General features: G+C 40.9%; 1 protein-coding gene across 2 annotated transcripts in view; it reads left to right on the top strand.

Moving 5' to 3' along the window:
* Positions 1 to 374: 374 nt before the first annotated feature.
* CCDC102B (coiled-coil domain containing 102B) overlaps positions 375 to 19649 on the top strand; it is a 390603-nt gene continuing 371328 nt past the window's right edge. For both annotated transcript variants that reach the window (XM_090037300.1, XM_090037301.1), the window contains exon 1: positions 375 to 470. The gene's annotated coding sequence lies outside the window, so the exon portion shown is untranslated. The remainder of the gene's footprint in view (positions 471 to 19649) is intronic.

Genomic DNA, 19649 nt, shown 5'->3' with positions numbered 1-19649 from the left:
TTTTTCCATCCCCAAGGTTATTCTTTTTTAAATCTGAAAGACACTAAAAGAAATAAGTGGCCTTGTTTCATTTGAAGTTGCTAATTCTGAAATGTATTATTGAAGTCAATGGTACATTAAGATGAGAATATTCTGAAATCTTTGAACAAATTGAGGTCATAATTTATAACTCACAATGAAAGAAAGTGTAGAAACACAAAGAGAAGCAATATTTAGTAAATAATAATAAGCACAGTTTTAATTTTGGGTGAATGACCTGCATTTCAAAAAAATGCTGTGGCATTTGTTTTGATAAATCCTGACCAATGGGAATCCTTTTTCAAGTTACTGTGGAATGGCCTTAATGCTGGAAATAATCCTGTTGGCCAAGACCCCAGTGCTCCGCAGATGAGAAAAGGATGCAGGAAATTCTGTTGTTTACACATATGTCTGTAACACTGAGAAGCGAGAGCAGCCCAGTGAGCCTGAGGGTAAGGGGATTTAATATGCTTATGGGTTTATGATTTAATTTTCTAATGTTCCTGTTGGGATAGAAGTTGTTGTCATACCCAGGGTATAGGTGTAGAACAGTGCATACCACCTGAAAAGATGGTATGTCTGAAAAGAAATGCAATTTTTGAGTACATAACTAGTTTGAACTTTCCTTTCCGTTTCTTTCCTTTTCTTTCCAATTTGCCACTGCTTGGTAAAGTTTATCCAGATATGTAAACTATACTTTGACTACTTAAATATAGTGTTTGCTTATCTAGACTAATCAGGGAAGATTTTAAAATCTTCAGAATATGTGAAGTGCTTTAGATTTTTATTAGTGATGATAACTCCTGAAAATGAGTGTAAATATGTATTATTTGAAAGCTTCTACTGTTTTGGTGTGTATATATGTATGTATAAAAATCAAAACTTGCTTTATTTTCTATTGCAATAGGAAGAGGTGGTGATGTTTTGGTCATTTTCCACAACCCCATACTTTACTGTACAGAACTTTGTCTCTGGAGAATAGTATTGTTTGAGTTTTGCTGCCGCTCTCATAGATTTCTGTTATTGTTAGCAGGAAGTTTTGTGGTCAGAAAGAATTTCTAATTTCAACAATGTAAATAGTGATAGTTATCTTAATTTCCTTCTTAAAAATACTTGAGTGCAGGCATGATTATGGACTAAGGGAAAAAAGAGTGTTAGTCTTTTGCTGAGTTTTATTGCACAAGTGTAATGTAATAGGCTGGCACTACAGAAAGATATTTAATTTGTCCATTCTTTGAAGGGGTGGATTCCCAGATAGAATGTGAATATGTGGATGACCTATCCCTAGCCAGAGCCAGAGCTCCAAATTCACCAAATGATGTAGAACAGTGTAATAAACAAATAGCAAATAGTTATAACAGAGATTTTGTTCTTTTTTTTTAAAGATAGTAATGACTTGTCTTTCCATTCTCACTGATTTCATTATAATTCCCCACATCATCAGTGTTTCTATCAATCAGCCTTGTTCTGTTAAGCTTGTCAGAATATTGTTTATTTTGCAACTTCATAGATTTCTGCTGCAACTTTTTGCCAGTGCACTGGAGATGCAAAGCATTCTATAAAAGCTAAGTATTATTCATTGGGGCAATTCTGTCTCGTGCACTCAAACATTCCAATGAATTCTATAGGACTTTAGGCATGGCCATGATATTTCCCTTAAAATATAAAAAAGTTATGCTCTAATTAAATTTCAGGAGTGTAAAAGAAATGATTTATCAACATACATGGGCCCTAATCCAGCTGCTAGTACAATCAAAACATTGCTATTGACTTTTGTAAATCAGAATAAATTAAAAGACTCAAAGGCTTCATCTTGTTTATCCTAATCTGCTAGTTGAATAATCAGATTAGTAAATTGATTAGTCATTATTCTTAAAACCTACATGTATTCTTCAGCATTTCACATGATACAGCAAGAAACCTTCCCTACTTTCATTGCATACAGAGATCACAGTGAGACTGTTGCCACACAGAAGTTTCAGAGGTGGTTGTAAAGCTCTGGTGGCCAATACCAAGTTTTTAATGGCAGCTGCTCTCTGCAAAACATATTCTAGTTTCATGGTTCCTATATTAAACAATCTTGTTTCATGGTTCCTATATTTTCTGTTTTTCTTTGAATTGTCTAGTATAACCACTGCAACAAGCATGTATCCTCTTCCATTTAAATATTACATTTTACACTTGCCCCTTTTCCTGAAAAAATTGGTTATTGATCACTAGAAACAAATGAAAAACAGCTGGCAGGTTGGTACAATTTAATAATAGTGACAGAAGGACTTGGCAAAAAAAAATCTGTTATAAATCATTGGATCCTTTCATATCGCTTTATAAACAGGCTGTCCTATAATTTGTAGACTTCATTTTGTGAATATGTTGAATTTGGTTTTCATTTATTTTAACCGACTATATTAAAAATAAAAACAAACAAAACAAACTTGAATTTTCCCAGCACCAGAAGAGGGAGCTATATGCTAAAAGATTCATTGGGGGGGGGGGGGTGCGAACAGGCAGTTATGTACCTCTGCTAGCTGTATGGTTAGAGAGAGCTGTGGTTTGAGTTTTTGTTTTTTGTTTTTTCACTTTTTTTCTCTCTCTCAGCTCTGATTAAACAGAAGAGCTTGATACCTTTCTGACTGACACTGCCATGATTACTTCTATATAAAATAGTCCACAGAGTGGATTAACCAACATGACTTACCTAACCATAAATATGCATATGCCAGGTTTAAGTTGAACCTGCTGGGTCTATATCCAGTCTGTAGAGAAAAATTTCTATGATAGTAGTAGAGATGTATTTTGCTTGAAATTATATATGTTATGGAAAAGTGGTTAAAAAAAGGAACAGAAGAATCTAGGTAGGTCCCTCAAAATTTAAACATGCAGACACATGCACACTTTTTCAAGAAGTATCCATAGAAATGGATACATAGAAATTTAAGGTTTTATTTTATGTCATTAATTCTTTAAGTTTTAAGTCTCATTCTTCCTTCAGTATCTTGGCCTCTGGTTCATGTCCTTTGCTTTTACTTGCTTCCCTAGACAAGCAATTTCTGTTTCACTGAATATTTTAAATAGTAATACCAATATACCACTGCCACTATAAATTTATAAGGGTTTAATTGATCCCTTGACCTAACTGCATCTCCTATAACAGGAAATCTTTCCTGCTCTTAGGTTTTTCTACTTTGTTCTAAACCAGGGGCTGGAAACATTATTTGGTGGTGGAAAGACCCGGCTCTTGGTGAAGCTTGGCCAGTGCTAGTACCCAGATGCTCCTACCACCACTTCCCTCTACAACCCAGCTGAGACATGCCATGGGTGAAGTGTACGGCTGTGACACAGTGCAGTGTGGTGCTGCTGAAGCCCCCTGCTCTGTTAGCCAGATCTATGTGTGTAGGTTGCTGACCCCTGTTCTAACCCTACTAGAAGGCTCAGTTACCTTAATCCACATACAGATAGATAAATTTGCTCTTAAATGTCATTGTTAATGGTGAAATGTTTGAGTCCAGCCTCATTACAGAACATAATATAATTGACTTTCTTCATGTTCTGCTTCTAAGATTTTTAACCCATTGTACATTCTTTTTTTGCAGCACAATGAATAATATTTAATGGACATGATTCAACATTAAAACTTTGTGACCACATAATACTAGCATTCATTTCTTGTGCTGCACGTAGAAGACAGGTAAAATGATAGGAAATATTTTCCTAACATGCCACAATCATTAGGAAAAGTGGCCTGGAGCCAAATATTTTTGTGCAGAACTTTCCACCACCTGTTATGGTCAACGCAATAATCTTTCATTGATTCATTGATAGATTTGTTGTGAAAAGACCTCCCTGAAGGCATTGTACCCAGTTCTTTTCTCTTACTTAACTGCACTAAATTCATTAGTCCTAGTCTTGATTTTGTATCAGTCAAAATAATAGAAGAGCAAGAATTCTTGTGCCAAATTCTGCCTGGTTTAACTCCAATAACTTTGCTTACCTCCAATGATTTTGCAAGGAAGGAATTAGCTGGATAATTCTTTACTGCTTATGTGTTACTGTATCTTTTCCAGTTGACTTGTAAACCTTTTCTATCATTTTTCTAAATGTTATTGTTGGCTAAAAGGATGTTAGCTTCTCTTCTGCCTGAAACACATAAAGAAAAAATGTGCAGAAAGACTCCAGCTTGTGTCCTTACTCATGCAATTAATCTAGTCACTTTCTGTGGGACTATCATGAACCCACCAAATCTTGGTGGGGAGAGGGTTTGTGGGGTGTCTCACAGATTTTTTTTTGCAGTTGTACTGATGTGGCATGTGTGGTCTCATTGAAAAACCCATGTTGTGCTGTATCTATTTATATTTCTTTTATCACTTCATAAGTTGTTGTGCTGTCTGTATATATCTTTGATTTTGGCTTAGTTTAGCCAAAGGAAATGAGGAATGCATACTTAAGGAAAAAAAGAGTAGGAGAAACTGTTAACTATCTCTTCCCACTGTGGTCTGGGACCCTGACAGTTGCCACTCCCAATTGCAAGTCTGGGGAGGCACCAGATTGCCAACTGGGGGGGTTCCCCCAGAAGCTGATTGCCAACTGAGGAGGGGGCCCAGTGGCCGATCACCAAGCCAGTAGTGAAACCAGAAGTGTACTTCCACCAGCACTTCTGGGTTTGTAGCTGGCACTTCCAGGGGGTACATCCCCTATGCGTGTATCCCTTACGCATTGCCAATGAGATCAGGCCTATGCCCTAACTAGTTTAAGTATATAAGGGTTTTGTTGCACATTATTCTTTGAACATCTGAAAAGTTGATAAGTGTTAGTGTTAGCTTGAATTTAGAGTAATTGCACATACAGCCTGAAAACCTTCTCTGACTGTCCTTGACCTGCACATCTATGACTTGCCACTAGAGGACTGGTTAGCCAGGACAGCCTTCTATCCCTGCTGTTAGGTGGGAGCAGGTTGAGGAGATGGGGTGGGAGCATGAGGTGGGAAGGGGGAGAGTTAAGAATGAGGACTGTGTGGTGAAATGGGAGGTGGAGCGGTAATGGATGGAAATGGTGGTGGGGGCTGGGTGGTGAGATGAAGTCAGCCTGTCACTGAAGCTACTAAAGGATAAAATAAAAAGAAATAAAAAAAATACAATTTTAAAAGAAATATAAAGAGTAAATAAAATAAATAAAATAAAGCAAGTCTCCGATTTTAATATATTGGAGTTGAGATTGAGTAGCTTCAGCTCACTGGAACACTGATCTGGTCCCCTATATTGCAGCCCCCTCAATTCCCACCTCTGGCCCTCCCTCCCTCCCTCCCAGACCAGTCTGAGCCCCTGTGAGGTGCCCAGGTCACATCCCTAGGGGCAGGAGGGAAAGTTGCCTTGGTGCCAATACCATCCATTGGGTAGTAGAGTTCAGCAAGTAGAAAGTTTGTCCACACAGAACAGGAGTGTGGGGGAGGGGAACACTGCATCCTGTGATGCAGGCAGACTGAATCTTAGGCACCTTGTCTCTAGAAATTGGCTACACATTCATGGAACACAAGCTGGGTAACACAGGCCGGAGAGAAAATTGCCTTGGAGTGGCATAACTTTAAGACACCTAAAGGGTTCTAAAAACTAGTTCATATAGCCTAATGTGTGGACAAGCCAAGGAGTTAAATGTTCCTTGAGCCACCTAAAATTAATGTGTAATAAGACCTTTAGGGGCTTGTCATAGCTGCTACTTTTATAAAGTATAGCTTCCAATGTATCAGGCTCTTGATAGTAGCACATAAACCATAATCAGGATGTGGCAAGGACCAACTCTTCTAGCCTTTAGTGAATTGTTTTCTAGGTATGGTGCACAGTTAGAAAATATGAAGTCCCTGTTTAACTGTTTAGAAGTGTTGCCGTGAAATCACTTCTCTAAGTTTCTGTTACCACATTTTTACTGTTCGGTATATCTGTTTCCATTATTGGCTTCATCAAAAGCCATTGTCTGAAGACAGTAGTTCTAAGAATTAGGATTTTTGATTGAAGTTGGAGAACGAAGATGTCTATAGTGCAAGTCTTTATTGCGCTATTGTTACCATGAAATAGCAGTAGGGACTGGTTGAAAGTGGGAGTCATTAACTTGTTTGTTAGGTGATTTCACATCTGCTTTCTAATAAGTAACTCTAGCTGATATGAAAGCATACTTAGAATCATAGAAAATTAGGATTGGAAAGGACCTTAGGAAGTCATCTAGTCCAACCCCCTGCGGGACCTTCCCCAACTGAATTGTCACAGCCAAAGCTTTGTCTATCCGGGTCTTGAAAACTTCCAACGATGGAGATTGCACCACTTCTCTGGGTAACCTGTTCCAGTGTTTTACTAACCTCCTAGTGAGAAAATACTTTCTAATATCCAACCCAAACTTCATTGCTGCAACTTAAGACCATTGCTTCTTGGTCTGTCATCTGCCACCACTGAGAACAGTCTGGCTTCATCCTATTTTCATAGATTTCATAGACATTACAGCTGGAAGGGACCTCGGGAGATCGAGTCCAGCCCCCTGCCCAAAGGGCAGGAAGTCAGCTGGGGTCATAGGATCCCAGCAAGATAAGCATCCAATTTACTCTTGAAGGTGTTCAATGTAGGTGTTTCAACCACCTCCGCTGGCAGACTGTTCCAGACCTTGGGGGCTCGGACAGTAAAGAAATTCTTTCTTATGTCCAGCCTGAAAAGGTCTTGCAGGAGTTTATGACCGTTCGACCTCGTCATCCCTTGGGGCGCTCTGGTGAACAGACGTTCCCCCAGATCCTGGTGGTCACCCCTGATAAACTTGTAGGTGGCCATCAGATCACCCCTGAGCCTGCGCTTTTCCAGGCTAAAGAGTCCCATGGCTCTCAGCCTGTCATCGTAAGATCTGTTTTCCTGACCTCTGATCATGCACATGGCTCTTCTCTGGACTCTCTCAAGCTTCTCCACATCCTTTTTGAATTGTGGAGCCAAAAACTGGACGCAGTACTCCAGCTGCGGCCTCACCAAGGCCGAGTACAAGGGGAGAATGACGTCCCGGGATTTGCTCGAGAAGCATCTATGGATGCACGCCAGCATTTTGGTCGCTTTACTAGCCGCAGCATCGCATTGCAGGCTCATGTTCATCTTGTGGTCAATGATGACCCCCAAGTCTTTTTCTTCTGTAGTGCTAACCAAAGTAGCACTGCCGAGCCTATAAGGGTGCTGCAGCTTTTTCCTCCCAAGGTGGAGAACCTTGCATTTATCGGTGTTAAACACCATCAGGTTCTCGTCTGCCCATTTGCTGAGCTTGTCCAGGTCAGCCTGAATCACCTGCTTATCTTCTGGCGTGGATGCTTTGCCCCAAAGTTTGGTGTCATCGGCGAACTTGGCCAGTCCACTCCTGACTCCAATGTCCACATCATTAATGAAGATGTTGAACAGCATGGGTCCCAGGACAGAGCCTTGAGGGACCCCACTGGTCACAGGACACCATGATGAGTGACTGCCATCAATCACAACCCTCTGGGTCTGACCACAAAGCCAATTTCCCAGCCAGCAGATCGTGGTGGAGCCAAGGCCACAACTGGCCAGTTTGGCCAAGAGGTGATCATGGGATACCAGATCAAAAGCTTTTTTGAAGTCAAGATATATGACATCAATCTCTTCTCCCTTGTCCAGGTGATAGGTCACCTGGTCATAGAAGGAAATGAGATTGATCAAACAAGACGTACCCGCAACAAACCCGTGCTGGCTGTCCCTTAGAAGAATGTTAGCCTGGGCCAGTCCCTCAAGGATGGCCTCCTTAATAAACTTTTCTAAGATCTTCCCCAGGATAGAAGTCAGGCTAATGGGCCTGTAGTTAGCCGGATCCACTCTCCTCCCTTTCTTGAAGATCGGCACCACATTGGCCTTCTTCCAGTCTTCGGGCACTACACCAGAGCGCCAGGAGTTTTCAAAGATCCATGCCAGGGGCTGGGCTATGACGCTCGCCAGCTCCTTGAGTACCCTGGGGTGCAGATTGTCAGGTCCGGCTGACTTGAAGGTATCCAGCTTCTCAAGGTGTTCCTTCACAAGGTCAGCATTGTTGGAGGGTAGGGGATCCCCCTCACCCAGATTTCCCTGTCCCATATCAGGCATGGGCATCCCATGTGACTGATGAAAGACTGACGCAAAGTACCTATTTAATAGGTTGGCTTTTTCTTGGGCGTCAGTTGCCCCATCTGGTTTAGCAGGGGTCCAACATTGCCCTTGCTTTTCCTCTGGCTCCCCACATTTTGAACACCCACTTCACATAAGTGAAAGCTGCTATTAAATCCCGCCTTAGTCTTCTCTTCATTAGATTAAATAAGCCCAGATTCTTCAGCCCATCCTCATCAGTCATGTCCCCCAGCCCCCTCACTATTTTTGTTGCCCTCCACTGGACACTCTCCAATCCTTTCTGTAGTGAGGGCCCCCAAAACTGAATACAATACTCCAGATATGGTCTCCCCAGAGCTGAATAGAGGGGAATAATCACTTCCTGTGACCTACTGGCAACACACTTACCAATTATGCTGTTAACCTTCTTGGCAACAAGGGCACAATGCTGCCTCATAGACAGCTTATTGTCCACTGTAACCCCCAGTTCCTTTTCTCTAGAGCTCCTTCCTAGCCAGTCAGTTCCTAGCCTTTACTGGTGTGTGGGATTGTTCCATTCTAAGTGCAGGACTTTGCACTTGTCCTTGCTGAACTTGATGAGATTTCTTTTGGCACAATCCTCCAGTTTGTCTAATCCTAGTTGTATATTGCAGCGTATCTAACTATTCCCCCCCAGCTTGGTGTCATCTGCAAACTTGCTGAGGGTGTACTCTATGCCATGTTCTAGGTCACTGATGAAGACTTTGAACAAAACCAGCCCCAAGACCAACCCTTGGGGCACTGTATTTGATACTGGACATCAACTAGAGATTGAGCCATCAGTTACTACTCTCTAAGCCCAATGCTTCAGCTAGTATTCTATCCACATTAAAGTCTGTTCATTCAGCCCATACTTCCTTAGTTTGCCTGCAAAAATGTTGTGGGTGACTGTATCAAAAGCCTTGCTAAAATCAAGGTACACCACATCCATCAGTCTTGCCACATCCGCGAAGCCAGTCATCTCATGGTAGAAGGCAGTCAGGTTGGTTAGACATGACTTGCCCCTGGTGAATCCAAGCTGGCTGTTCCTAATCACCTTTTCCCCCTCCTAGTGCTTAGAAATAGATTTCTTGAGGATCTACTCTATGATTTTTCCAGTGGCTGTTCCCTGGATCCTTTTTTTTCCGCTTTCTTGAATATGGCAATTATGTTTGCCCTTTTCCAGTCATCCAGGATGTGTCCTAATGGACAGTGGCTTTGCAATCACATCACCCAGCTCCCTCAGACCCTTGGTTGCACTCTCAGTAAGGCATCTTTAAAGTACAGTCAGCTTTCTTAACTTACTTAACTGCTGAAATACTCTCTGAAAAGAATCCTTGGTAAATTTTAAGGGACCAAGTGTAGTCAGGCAATATCTAAGCTGCAAACAGATGTTGTTTTTGTTGTGGAATCAATTGTGTTGAGATGCATCTCAGCACAGATGATCCAGTTGATTGGCAGGTACAGATGTTCCTAGGTCTTCAGGGATCTAGTTGTGCAGGACAGTGGCCCTGGGTTCCTGGCCCTAACCAGGGGATCCACATGGGGCTCCCTTGATCTGCAGCATAAAACACACACTCTGGAATCCTTTCTGGTGCAGCTGAAAAAGTGTGGGCAGCCCTGGGCTGCAGGAATTGTATAAGTGAGCAGGTGTCCAATAAGGCACAACAGATAGTTACAGTGAATTGTGAGGTGACCATATTTGGGCATTTGGGATGTGACGAGTGAAAAGGATGTCTGTTTGTTCACATGCATGACTGGTGCCTCCTGAGTCAGGGGGCACTTGCCTCCCCCCAGCAGGCAGTGAGAGACTGGGGGCTGTCCCCACCATGGCCAATCGTGCCCACTGGGGGGGGGGGTCCTCCTGTGGCTGATTCCCTGCTAGTCATGCTTGCCCACACCCCAGCTGGCGGTTTCAGGGAGGCCACCATGCTCCTGCCTGCACCCCCTGCCCGTCGCCTAAGCCATGAATGCTGGCTGTGAGGGGGTGCACATGTACCCCTGTGCACTCCCTATGCATCACCACTGTTTGTTCATGTTTTGTGCTGCCCTAATTTTTTCTGGTGTGACAAGGGTGACATTTGTTTGCTGTCTTAGCATAGGTGGAAGAAATATATCAGTATAACTATTCAAACTAACACACTGTTTGGTGCTATAAAGGTACCAGAGATAGAGCTGTATACCATTAAGAGGCACTTTCTTGAAAACTTAAGGACTTTGTTACATGTTGCCCTGTGAGCTGCTCAAATGTTGATTGTTAGTGTTAGCTCCAGTTTGGAGCAGTCACACATTCAGACCAGCAGGGGACTTGGGGACTGAATGGTATGAAAATCTCTATTCTCTTCCCCTCCCTTCCCATTCCAGGCTTTCCCCTTGCCCTCCCTGCCCCTGGATAACACCGCCCCCCCCCACCACCCTGCCACTCAGCCTCATAGCTCACCTGCACCTCTTGTGTCCTCTGGCTTAATTGTGGCCACTCAGACCAGGGAGTGGTAGCAACTTCAGCAGTGACCAAGCAGGCAGGTTCCCCTTCCCTGCCTACTCCCCTGAGAGCCAGCAGGCAAAAGGGATCTGAAAAAGGCAGGATGGTACAGGGCAGGGAGGGGGTTATGTGGAGTGGAGAGCTGGGAGTTTGATGGGGTGGGGGAGGCAGTGAGCAGGGGCTGGTGGTGAGAGGCAGTGGGCCTGATCTAGGATGGTGAGGAAGTGGGGGTTGTGAGGCCCAACTGGGTGGGGCAGGTGGAGAGTGGGCCCAATCTGGGTCAGCGTGCAGGGGTGCAACCCCACATTAGTGTAACATGAGTTGGGTAACACAGAACAGAGAGAAACTTTCTCTGGAGTGGTATAACTGCCTAAAGGATTCTTCCAACTAGTTTCACATATTGTGTGGACAGTCAAGTGGTTAAGAGCTTCAGGGGCCACTTAATGTTAACAAGTAACAAAGCCCTAACTTTGAGAGGCCGGGGAGAGGGACGGACAGGGAGTTGTCATGTGTTCCTTCTTGAATAGTTACGAATTCAGAATATTTATCTATTTATATAAGTTTTGCTGTATGTCAGTAATAGGCTCTTGTACACACAGTTCTCTATGGCTTTATACATTTGCATCTAAGCAAAGTTGGTATAAAATGGCAAATGCCACCATTCTGATTTGGTAATATTTTTCTATTCCCATGAATAGAAGGAACAACTGTGCAGGACAGTGAATAATTTGGGTAATGAACATGAATGACCAAACCTATAAATAAAAAAATAAATTACTCTTCCTTTCCAGAGGAAAGCCTTCTATGTGTAAGGCTTTTACATTTCTGCTTTTAATGATTTGGGCAGTATTTGTCCTTTTAGGTGCTTGGATGCTACAGTGACAAATGGAAAGCACAACAGGTTTACGTGGGAACTAGGAATATTGTTGGGAGTGAACTTGTTTCGGATTCCACAGTTCTGTTATAGGATTTTTGGGGGGGAAATGTTGTGGAGCCCTGAAAAATGCTGGGGTGACTCATTCTGTTTTGAGATCATATGAAATAAACTGTTGAAAGTAGGTCACTGTTTGGGTGGGTAGAAGTTAGAGAATTATGACCAGAGTGCAATGTGGGTTTTTCTAACATTTTTAAGTAAATATAGGAACTGCCAGAATACTTCTCAGATGAAAATTTAAACTTTAGACTTAAGAAAAGCAAAATCTAGGATTTTAAGAATAGTTCAGTGAAACACTTTCTTGAAGTGTAAACTTCCTCTACGTGATAATAACAACACACATATTCCAGTAGAAATAACCAGAAATTAAAATAACTGTTATTGCAATAAAGCAAACCAGTTCAGAATTACTGTTTTATAATTTTCAAGAAGCTAAACAAATGACACCAATAAAAAAGGTAGAAAGTTAACTGTGTAACAGAAATAATACTGGAAGGGGTCTGTTTGTTTTAAATTCTGAATTTACTTGTTTAGCTAACATAAAACAAGTGCTGCTCATGTCAATTTAGGTACTTCTCCTAAAGGAGACTCAGCAACTTATAGGACTAACTCCCTTTATTAAAACAAAACTAGAACTGGGGGAAAGGGGAAACCCATGCTAAAAAATCAGGCACCATGGTAAGTCTTCAAGCCTAAAAGGCTTGCCAGAAGTTTATTTAATACATATTGGTTTACAAATTCTTCTGTACTTCAGATAATATAAGAATTAGCTTAAATTCAATAACAAGTTTGTTGGATGAACATGAGTGGCTGACCTCATCTTTCAGCTTTCCTTTGTTCTTTGATTTCAGTTACAAGTGGCTTTTTTCTAAATATGCTTGTAATTAAAAAAACCCCCAAAACAAATTAACAACCCCCCCTCCCTTCCCATGGTTAATTATAAGTGACACAAGCAAAGGCAGGTCTCTTTCTTGCGAAATTTATATCTCATTATTCCAAGTCTTCATGATATTCCTTTTGTTGCAGGGTACGTAATGGTTTCTTAATGAATAGAAAGATGGCAGAGGATGCATGTACAGAGGTAACTCTTGGCTTCTGTCTGAACCTAGGGACCCCACTGGGTTAGTGTAATTAAGGCATTTCAGCTTTTCTTGACAGACAACACACAAGCAGCCGAGTGGCTAGCAGTCGCATCCAGTTGATTTCCAGCCCAAATAACCAAGTCGACTTTTACAGTTTGGTAGACTGGAGGCAGTATTTAGCAAGGCTTGAACCTTTTCTCTGGAATCATGCAAGGTACCTCAACATTATGCTATTCCACTCTCAAGAATTATATATGCAACCAACCAAGATAATAGATGTGTGCGTAATGGCTGATTTGCTGGAAGAGTTTGAGCAGCACGTTGTGGACTGTGTTACTTTTAAGTCTTTGATACTTAAGTGTTGACATTGAGCTAGAGATTAAACATATAAGTTATCTATGTAAAACCACTGTTGGGCAAAAGTATTTCAAGCTTTCTTTTATCTTGAAACAACACTTGAACCTCTGCATGGACTGAAAAAGGTCTTTAGTCACCTATATGCAGCCTTGGGCTTATAAATAGGGTTTAATCAACTCACCTACATGAATTAAATTCCTTGGTACTTTTCTAAAATCCTTCTAGATAGCCAGCAGGGTCTGTAAGTATGATGACATTTTTTTTAAAAAGGGGTGGCGGAGGTGGGAGAAAAGGGGAGGAGAAAAGCCAGAAAAAATGAACTAACATTAGCCAGTGCAAACTGTTCTGTTCTGAACATTTTACTTGGGTAGTACAAAGTCTGTTCTCTGCTATCATTTTTGTTACAAACTTCAGTGGAAACAGAATTGTGCCCAAATAACTCTTGCCATTTATCAGGAGGTATTTGGTATTTTCTGGACCAGGCAGGTTAAATACCTGTGCAAATAAACATTACTGTACTTAAAAGAAAAGCTAACTTAATTTTCTTAAATGGATTCACTGTCTCTGGAATGAATTGTCTAGATTAGCCATATGGTTGACTTTCCAGATGATCCTAATGAGCATCAATCAATCAGGAAATGAAGAATTTCACGCAAAATTATTAAACCTGCTCTGCACATTACTGAAATGACATCAGGCTCCATTGCTGAGGTAGGCTTTTGATCTCACAGGGAATTAGTGTTAGAATAAATTAAATGAGTTTTTTTGGGGGGGGCATGGGGGAGGAGGAGAAAGGAGTACACTTTTTCAATGAATAGGATTATCTGAAATGGAAAGAGACCATATTCTATTAACTGATTAAATTACTGGCTACAAAATACAGACTGTTATGGGAATGTAACATTTTACATTTCTAGTTAATTTAGTTGCAGATTTCTGCTATATCATATGAAAAACACTTGTATATACATAATGAGTGCTAGAGAAACCATCTGTATTTCAATGTCCCATTTTCCTGAAAGTGATTACAGTTAGGGTCCTGCTTTCCTGCTTTTGAAACGAAAGTATTAGGAATATACAAAATCTGTAATCTAGTTCATCTCATGATGGAAAGAGACAATAGATTAACAAGAATCTTGTTGCTATTATTTATATATAAGGTCATATTGTATCACATCTGGTTCTTTAAATTAGGAAAATGATTCTTTTAAGGATGGGATTGCATTTCTTAGTTACTTCATGCATTATGGCATGACAACTGTAGCCTGCAGCATGGGGTAGCAGAATACAAAAAGGAAAATTGGAACTGACATTAGATCCTGATTACGCTGCTGTAGACTGCTGGGTGATCCTGGGCACTTCTCCCTGTTCTTCAGTTTCCACATCTGTAAAATACAGCTCATGACATTGACTCCTTTTGACATATAAGCTAGGTAGAGACATTCAAAAAGTCTGTTTTCTGTAAGCAGCATAGTTTAGATCTGTAGCAAACAGAACACACATTCACCTTTTGGTGAGGGAGGCAAATCTTAGGCTAGATTCTGCCATTTTTAAACAAGTCTGTTTGCCAAACATCTGCTCTGTTTTAGGTATAGACCTGTTTCTGATCATTTATACCAGTAAAACATTAATGTTTGCATTTGGCCTGATGTTTAGCACTATGTGAAATACAATATTTTATTTATTTATTTATCCAGAGGTGATACCCTCAGACTGTAGAACTTACAGGCAATTGGTCTGTACCTGTGGCTGGTCTGCTAAAGATACCTGGGCTAGCTTGAGACCTATCTTAGTATAGACTGGCTGTGAGTTCTGCAGTCTGTTCTGTGTTCTCTGCTTCGGTGCCTAGGCTGCTACTAGTACCTGAGGTAGCTAATTTAAACCTGGCTGCAGCAAATCTATGTTACATTACAGTCAGGGGAGTGACTGCAATACATGTACGGTTTCAGTAAAGTAGAAAATATGATTTTGTGTAGCAAACAACTTTCCAAAGGTTGCAAAGCCAATTGATGAAAGTGGTAGGCCTGAGACCCACGTGTGCTGACTCTCAGGCTTGTCTACATTGCAGTCAAAGGGGTTTAGAAAGACAATAAACAGGTTACAAAAGTTTGCAAAGTAAATCAATGAAAGAAGCAGACTGGTACCTGGGTATACTGACTCCCAGTTCTTTGTTTTACCCTAATTCTTCAAGAATTGTGAGACTTTAAAACTTGAGAATTTCATGGCTGTAGAGGAGGAAAAGGACTTAACACTAGCTACAATTCTTATGGGCCTACCTGCTTCCCAGATCTATGTAATTAAGGAAAACATTGAATAGCATAGGTTTTAACAATATTCATAGAGCTTGATGCTTACTTAAACTTACTTCAAGGCTCCTTTGCAATAGCAAGAGTGAAGTAAAGCAGCCTTGGTGTAAATTAGCTTTGCAGAATGGCCTGGCCCCTACCACTCAGTAATACAGGTTGCAAAATCCTTTCACAGATCTCGGAGGCCTTGTTAAAAGATGAGTATGCATAAACATTTGGAAGATCCATTGGGAGCTCCTGTTCACTTGAAACATTAACCCAGAGTTTCCTCATGAAGAAGATATATTTCAAGATGAGAGAGAGCAATCAATCAAACTTTCAAGATGGGAAGCCCCCTCAATCCAAATCTGGTGGAAAATAAAAACATACCAAGTCTCTATCGAAACATGTAAATACATATATATTAAGGTTCGAAATGTCAGTAGCAATTTTAATTGGTATAAATGACACTTGCATCATAATCTTATAAAATATTTCAAATAGCAATTCTCCTCCTGTCCCAGATTATAGCTTGCAAAGAAAAATTCAGTGTTTTTCTTTTGATGTAACTGCTGAGAAAGTCATAGCCACAATAAATCATCCTGTCATTCTAATCATGCTGGTATTATTTTGATGTCTTTTGTGAAACAGTATTTCTTTTCCTTGAAAAAGGAAAAGTCTCCAAGCTTTTTTCTTGCAAGATATAGGTGGATACTTGTTAAGGAAGGACAATTTTTTAAGGCAATTTGGAAATCTTATTTTGAACCATGCACTTTCTACACCAGATTTTGTTCCACCTATTAAGTTTCTAGGTATCCTGTCCACAATTCTCGAGTCCCTGAAAATTTATTAACATAAAAAGGTAATTTGGTCCATGTCCTCTTTGTTGCTTTTTGTCATACAGTATTACAGCTAAGAGGAAGATGCATTACAAAAGTTAGGGGTTTTAAGCAAAATGGACTAAGACTATAGTTAAACAGTGAAAAAATAGAATGGATCTGACCCTAAATGTCCAAAAATCACTTGATTAGGTTTAGGGAAAAAAACTTGCTGCACGCAAAACTCAGAGAGATGCTGAATGAATTGCGTAGTTGCATGTCAGGGGATGATTGTGATCCTGTGCAAAAATATATAGCATGCATTCCTTTAAAAAATCTGTCAAATATTGATTACCTGACATTGAAGCCATAATAGTAGAAATGTTTTTCTTAAACAGCCTGGAGCTTAGTAGGCTTGCCTAATACATCGGTGACAAGTAAGTTTTCACCTACCAAATAGTAAACAAACTATTGAACCTATCCAAACCCCGAGGATTTCAATTTTACAATGTTTCTCTGTCGCAGAGAGGATTAGAACCTAGAAAGTTCTGGGAGCCAGTTCCATGTTCAGACCTCAAGTTTATAGTGGCCCTCTGATAAAGTGTGGTCAGTATATCTTGAAAATATTTATCACTGGTCATAGATATTGGTTATCCAAGTTACTCCAGGAAGCAACATTGCATCTGGCTTCCTTAGATGAAACCGTAAAAAAATTGGAAAAAAAAAATTGTCAGCCAAACTGAAGCCACAGGTAGCTAGTGCATTGTGCACAAGCCAAAGTACTCTTGTTGCAGTACCTAGTTTCTTTTGCAACTTTGTTAGTCATAGAGCTAGGCAAGTTATGATCGATATGTTGTAAAAGTTTGCAATGGAACAAAATATTTTGAAAAGTCATTATTATATTGTAGATAATAGTTAAAGCTGCTGTGCTTAAATGTGTTTTGACCTTATGGGCTGTAAGTGACAACACTTGTGTATATAAATATTTGCATTCATATTGAATCTTGAGCATTTGAGTTCAATGTATCATATTTCAAAGACCTTATAATAAATGTCAAACTTACATGTGTTAAGAATTTTGCAAGATACTAAAACAACACTTGATGAATTCACCAACAAACTGAAATTCAAAAAAATGTATGTTGTTAATTATTGGGCCATATCTTTTAGAACAAGTCCATCCAATATACAGCTTATTAAAAATGACAGTGAAAAAAGGAATGGAGGGAAAGAGTTGCTTGCTTTTTGAATGTCTGGCCAACTATGGAGTATATGTGTGCAAGTTAAATAGAGAACGTCAGTTAAGCAGGCATTAAACCATGTAACCATTTAAAACATTTACAGATATTCACTAGCCTTGAATTATCATATTTGGCATTTCTTCAGAATATAATTTCTGTGGTCTAAACATTTTTCTTGTTTTCTGTAATAGAGGTATGTAGTCTCTGCACCATTGCTTTACGAGGGTATTAGTTAGGTTTTTCCACAGAAGTAGCTAAATGGACAATGTTGGATGTTCAAGGTCTGTCTCAGGGTTTAATTTGGTGACAGAAAGTACTGTAAGAGAGTAGATGAATTTTAAGGCAATCTTGCAAAAATGTTACTTTACAATGATTTCTCTTTTTATAATTGGGTGAGATTAGACCTTATTTCAAATTACTAATAACATCATGTGGAAACATTAATTTATAGAATTAGACACCTTAGACCAGCCCACATGAATTTTATGTAATAAAATAACTAACTTGCAATGTTACAATTACAAACTTTATCAGTTATTGAACAAGGCAATAAAGTACATCTCAGTGGTTCCCAGTGTAATAGGGCCAAGCCCTGTTACTGAGAATGGAGCTAGGACAACAGAGTTGGAAGGCTTGATAGCTCCACATAAAGCAGCAGGCAGCTAATTAGGTAATGGCCTGCTGAGGAGGAGCAAGAGGTTATATAAACCTTAAGCCAAAAGAAAAAAACAGTCTCACTCTGGCAGAACAAGTGCCAGCCCCTTGGAATTTCATCAGTAATGGCATGTGTAGATGAAACAGGAGCCCTAAATTGAAGTGGTGGGTTTTTAAAAACACTGCTTCAATTTAGGGCCAAATAAACCACTGTGTTGTGCACCCAGGCACTTACATGCCTCTCTGGTGGCGGGGTGGGGAGAGTGAGCTGCTGGTATTGGAGTGGTCCCTGGGTGGCAGTGGGGCCAATGCTTCCCTTCACAGCAGCGGTGACCCCCCTGCCAAGTGGCACCCACCTGCAGGCATCTGGCTCGGGCAGTCCCAGGGAGAGCCACAGCTGCGGAGGGAAGCACCCGGCCTGTGCAGCTCAGGGAGGCAGGCTCCGGGGGTGGGGAGGGAGGAAATGATCAGACTCACTGCTTTTCTTGGGCAGAGCCTGTCTTCCCAGGCTGCTGCCATGCTGCCTGCAGGGCTTCCTGCAGAGTCCCAGAACCTGGTGCTTTGCTCCATGGCTGTAGGGCAGCAAACTAAAACTCTTTGGAGGATTTTTAGCTTGCTGCGCCCCAAGTCATTTAAGGTGCATTACGCCACCAAATTTGTTATGGCAGCTGGAATTACTGCATAATACGCCGCCGACGTGTGCAAACAAAAATACCATTAAAGCAGTGCAAAAGCATTCCAAATAAAACAAACAATAATTTGTTTATCAGGAGGTTTTTTACAAGTCTGACTTCCTTGTAATTTTTAACTGCACCGATAAACATTAAGTAGTCAACTTCAACTGCTTACCCAATAGACCCACATGTATAATTTCTGTTAATGTGTTTTACACACATCAATCAGTCATAAGTGTGTCAATAAAATGGAATAGATAAATGGATAAATATGACCAGCAATCCTACTCTGAAGTTCTACAGGATTTTATTAAATAAGAAATCTTGTCATTTTCTCAGTTCTTATACCTCTGCTATATAGTTATCTAGATTTGTAAATTTCTGTTTTCCCCTAAATCTATATGGATTGGCCCTAGTACAGCAAGGAAAGCATATATTCAAGAACAGAGTGAAATGAATTTGTTTCTACAATAGATCAGTATTTTCATACAATGGAATTATTTCCTGTGCTCTGCCCAAGTGCTCAGCCTGCCATACTCTCCTGACTGTCTCTGACCCGAGTCAGTGACAGCTTCTGATCTCAGTCCTGAGTACAGCCTGTCTGTAGGTAGGGAGTGGAAGGAGGGGAATTTCTGTCCCTGCCCCACTCTAACCCCACGCATGTGGGGGTGGTGTGAAGAATGGGAGTCTGGTGTCTCTCTCCTGGCAGCCACGTAGGCCAGGTCTACATGGCAGAGAGGCTCAGGAACCTGGCTATAGGTGTAGAAACCAAGCCTTTCTTCTTTACAGATCCTTCCCCCTTCCCCTCCCCTCCCACAAGCTTGTGGTCACAGGCCAGGCATGTAAGTCAGGGAGGCTCCATTTTCTCAGCTGTAGTCAGGAGCCTGGGGAAATAGAACATGTCTGCCATGCAGACCTGGCCTGCAAGCTTGGGTCTTGGTTGGGGGCAGGGCTGGGTCCATGGGGCAGAGAGGCTCCATT

The sequence above is a fragment of the Crocodylus siamensis genome, chromosome 3 (assembly GCF_052110815.1).
Source record: "Crocodylus siamensis isolate JL-2025a chromosome 3, ASM5211081v1, whole genome shotgun sequence".
Taxonomy (NCBI): domain Eukaryota; kingdom Metazoa; phylum Chordata; order Crocodylia; family Crocodylidae; genus Crocodylus; species Crocodylus siamensis.
Note: the sequence above shows the minus strand (reverse complement) of the source record. Positions and strands in the feature narration are given on the sequence as shown.